This window comes from Onychomys torridus, chromosome 13 (assembly GCF_903995425.1).
Source record: "Onychomys torridus chromosome 13, mOncTor1.1, whole genome shotgun sequence".
Taxonomy (NCBI): Eukaryota; Metazoa; Chordata; class Mammalia; order Rodentia; family Cricetidae; genus Onychomys; species Onychomys torridus.
The window spans coordinates 54,371,465-54,376,521 of record NC_050455.1 but is presented as its reverse complement, the minus strand read 5'-3'; positions in this window follow the sequence as shown (position 1 = coordinate 54,376,521).

The following is a 5,057-nucleotide window of genomic DNA, read 5'->3' as shown; positions in this document are numbered from 1 at the left end:
TCCTCTGGAAGAGCAGCCAGTGCTCCTAACCCCTGAGCCTTCTCTCCAGCCCCTATAAATTTCTTTAATTGATTATTCACTTCCTTTTTAAGGAACTCTAACATACTCATAAAGGCTATTTTAAAGTCCTTGTCTTGTGTGCTTCACCTATATTGTATTTTTAGAGCCTACTGCAGTAAGGTTTCTGGGCTATAGTGGATCGATATTGTCCTGGCTGATACTGTGTTTTTACACTGGTGTTTAGGCATCTAGGTATTCTAGTTTGGGATGACTATAATTCTAGGTGCTTGTATCTGGTCTTGTCTTTGCTAGATGGGTGCTCCATTTCTTGGTTTCTGTTGCCCTTTCCGTTTTTTAGGAGAGGGTGGTGGCTGTGAGTTGCCAGGTAGGAAATGCTTCTCAGATTCTGCCAGGTGTGGCCACTGGGGTTCTGGGTAGAGTGTTTTCTCCAGGTATTAGGTTCCAGGTAGAATGTTTTTCTAGGTATTGAGTTCCAGGTAGGATGTTTTTTTAGGTCTTAGGTTCCAAGTAGAATGCTTTTCTAGGTATTGGGCATTAGCAGTAAGGAGAATGAGCAAGAAGTGGAGGTTTAGGGAGTCCAAAAAATGAAGTAAAGCAGGGTATGCCACCAGGATCTGTTTAGTCCCTTGGGAATGGGGCCAGAGTAGGAGACAAGGCCCAGCAGATAGTCTGCTACAGAATTGGCATGACATTGGGATGTCTTTGGAGAAAAGGAGGGAGGTTGAAGACCTAAAGATCACCTACCTGTTTTGCTGGAAAGCTTAGTCAGTGGGTTCCTGGAGAATGCCTGCTGCAGTTGGTGTCTGAGACAAAGGGGTGGTGAGGTGAGCAAGTATGTAGGAGAAAGTCTGAGTGATTCACTGGAGATGAAAACAGAGAGGAAGGGAGACCAGAGTAGGTGTTCTGCTGCAGAACTAGGGATGAGACTGAGGGATTGGATTTGGAGGAAAGGAGGAGGAGTGAAAGCCTGAAGATTGCCTGCCTGCTTCCCTGGTTACCAGCATCCCTCCAGCAAGAGGGAATTTAAGCTTGGTAGTGTAAACCTATTTGTGGCTGGTGAGGTTATGAGCCCTATAGAGGAACATACCAATACCACTTTCCTAAACCAAGTATAATTCCTACTACATTCTAAATATTTTTTCTAAATATTTATTCTTATACACACAGATAAGTATGGCTCTCAGCCCTTACCAAAAATGGAAACTATCATAGAAATCCATAACTGGCCAAAATGCAAAATGCAAAAAAACAAAAACAAAAACCCAGACTGTTGGGTACCCAGCACCAAGTGATATATCTACAATGCAACCATTATTGTACCCAAGACTCAGGTTATACTGCAGACTGTAAGCCACAGAGGACAGCCGGGTGGTGGCGGCACACGCCATTTTATTTATTTATTTATTTATTTATTTATTTATTTATTTATTTATTTTTGGGGGCGGTTCGAGATAGGGTTTCTCTGTGTAGCTTTGGAGCCTGTCCTGGAACTCACTTTGTAGCCCAGGCTGGCCTCAAACTCACAGAGCTCCACCTGCCTCTGCCTCCCGAGTGCTGGGATTAAAGGCATGCGCCACCACTGCCCGGCATATGTGGCACACGCCTTTAATCCCAGCACTCGGGAGGCAGAGGCAGGTGGAGCTCTGTGAGTTCGAGGCCAGACTGGTCTCCAAAGTGAATTCCAGGAAAGGTGCAAAGCTACACAGAGAAACCCTGTCTGGAAAAACCAAAAAAAAAAAAAAAAAAAAAAAGGACTAGGGTGCCTGCTGTGAGGATGTGATTTCTACACATGAAAATCTCAACAATGTGGTCCCCTAAACCAGACCTGCATAATGACACCTTCAGATAACATTTCAATAAACAGGAGGGAAACCTCACATGGTCCCAAGCCTAGATGAAGAGCGATAGCTTCTGAGAAAGGGAGAATCATTCTTCTCCAGCATTGAACCTCTTGGTTAGTTATATAATCCCAAGCAGTCAGTCCTAAATACATATGCATATGAGCAACACTAAACGGACTCACCAGGTTATATACATACACGCAGGTGTATATAGGTAAAAATAATAATATGAACAAAAGAGGCCAGTTATTTAAGGGGAGGACACAGGTGGCGTTGGAGAGGGAAATGATGTAAATACAGTACTCACGTAAAACATTTTTTTAAAGGCTTAAATAAAAGAAAAGAAAGTGTCAAGGGTAGCCTATGCAGTGCTGAAGCATACACTGGGGGACTTCCATGAATAGGCACCACAGCCTGTGTAACACACTGCGCTTAAGACATAATCACTGGGAGGCTGGAGAGATGGCTCAATGGTTAAGAGCACTGGCTGCTCTTCCAGAGGTCCTGAGCTCAATTCCCAGCAACCACATGGTGGCTTATAACCCTCTATAATGGGCCTGATGCTCTCTTCTGGCATGCCCGCATCCAGACAGAACACTCACATTAAAAAAAAAAAAAAAAAAAAAAAAAAAAATAAAAAAACCACTTGGCAAGACATGATCACTGGCACAATGATAAGCAAACTGACCTGTGGAACCAGAGTCCAAAAATACACTCATTTGTGTCTGTCACCTGGTGTTTGACAGAAACCACACCAAAGACCAGTGAAGAAAGGAACCTCTCTTTACAAACGTTGCTGGGTCAATTGAATATGAATTAGAAAATGTATATCTCTCTGGAAAATCAATTTATAAAGAATGCAGGTTAGAACATGGAAAACCCTGACTAATTAAAGGAAGGTCTGTGTGATAAACTCGTGTATGTTAAAATTACGAACTTTTATTGATTAAAAGACAATATTTAAGAAAATTGTCTGAAACAACATATATCCAAAGAATGCTATCTAAAAGAAAGAACTTTTGGAAATGTGTAAGAGAGCCAGGAGCTTACGTTCTAGTGGGCTCTTGGTAGGAATATCGGTTAGTTTGAATGCTTTGCAAAACTGGTTAGCAGTGGCTTCTGTGTTCCAGCAACTCTTTCTGCACAAGGTGGAAATGTGTTCCTTTGTTTTTCCTTCAGGCAGTGTTCTGAGGACCTACGCACTTTCTGGATATATTATGTTTAATGACATTAAAAAATAACAGCCCTATAGCATATTATTTATGTTTTGCTTCCTGAAAAATTTGCAAAGTATGGCTTGTGTTTCTTTTTTGTTTTTAATTTATTTTCCTTTTGTGTGTAGGAGCATTTTGTCTGCATGTGTGTATATGATGTATGTGCCTGGTTCCCATAGGGGCCAGAAAAGGTCGTAGGATCCCCTGGAACTGAAGTTACCAATGGATTCGAGTTGCCATGTTGGGAATTAGCACTGGTCCTCTGCAAGAGCAACAGGTGCTCTAAACCACTGGCTCAACTTGCATTTCTTGTACTTGGAATTTGGGTTGCTCATTGCATTAACTGTAAAACCATTATCAATAAGTTTAAAATATTCTTTGTATTTGTTGTCTAAATAGAATGAATCTTAATACTGAGGTCTTCGATAACAGAATTCTTGGAATTAAAACCCATCTCTGCTCTTAACTGTGACACTGGGTAAGTTACTTGATTATTGTGTGCCTCCATCCCTTCATTGTAAATGATGGTGCTAATAATAGCGCTTACCTCAGAGAGGGCTTGATGCTGCTTCCCTCGCACTGTAAGGACTCAGTAAGAGTTCGCCAGTTTTTATTAACTTCACGCTTGCTTCATAAATATTTGAAGGCAACTGTGCAAATCTGAGTGATGCATTCCAGAGATTAAAGAAGTGAAGCGGGAAAAGATGTGGAATGAAGATCCCAGAGCACCCAGGGCGATGACCCACACAGTCCAACGATGCACTGTTATAGACGTTTGTTACTGGTGTACCCAAGAGGGAACTAAAGAAGCACATTTCTCCAGGAGATGAGAATTGTGCTTCCGTCTAAATGATGGGTAGGAAACCTTATACGTGACTACATTCAATATGAAGGTTTGACTGGTGCTCTAGAAAGAGATTTACTAGTAATAGCTAGGGAGTCTGAAGAGCAGAAACCGGGATATATATTCATACATCCCTAAGGGAGAGTGTGCTGTCAATAGCCCAGATGAACTAGAATTGCTTGTAAATATCATTTTGCTGTATCTCAGGGTTTTTTCTTAAATCATCGAAAAACAAAATTCTAGATGACCTTGAATATGCTAACAACACAGATGCTACAAAAACGTGAGGACCTGAGTTTAATCCCAAGAACAGAACACATATAAACATGGGAAAGAGAGAGCCTGCTCCATAAGGTGGCCATCTGACCTCCACATGTGTGCTGTGGTATGTGATGCCCACTTACACCTATCACATACGCACAAAATAATAAAGATAAGACAAAATGCAACTTAATCGTCGACTCTGCTCATAGCATATGAGCTTGTAACAAAACGATCCAGTTTTATTTGAATGCACTGTTGCCGCGGTTTCAAACATTTGGAAAGTCTTTGAAATCACTTTTTGAAAAGTGAAAGTTGAGTTGACATTAAAACCCCCCCTGATTCAACCACCCAAAAGATCCTAGGGCTCTTTTGAGATGCTCTCAGTGGACCGAAACGGTTTGTATTCATGATCATGCCTTGTTTCTAGAAAAGTTCACAAAAGGGAAAGCCAGTCACCGAATAATGAATGCCTTTATTCTACATAGAGTTTATTATGGGCTGGCTCCACAAGTCTTGGGGCTTCCAAGGTCTTCTAAACCACAGAAGGAAGCCCGCTACTCCGGGGCTCGGAAAAACTGGTAGCAGGGGAAAGTGGGAATCACCTTCCCAACTTGCTTGCATTACCGAGCCGGGGCACCCTGGCACCTCAAGGTCCCGTCTCCCGCCCCCTCCCCTGGCCCGCCCCCGCTCCACGAGGCTGGAGCCAGCTCCGCCTCCCAGGCTTGCCCCGCCCCTTCTGTAGCCCCGCCCACGGATGCTCGGTCCTTAGTGGGTCCCGGGATAGAGGAGTCCAGGGGCGGGGCTCAGACCCTTGCCCTCGGGTCTCCCAGGCTCCACCAATCAGTGAGCGCCCTGTTGGCCATCCGCGGCTCC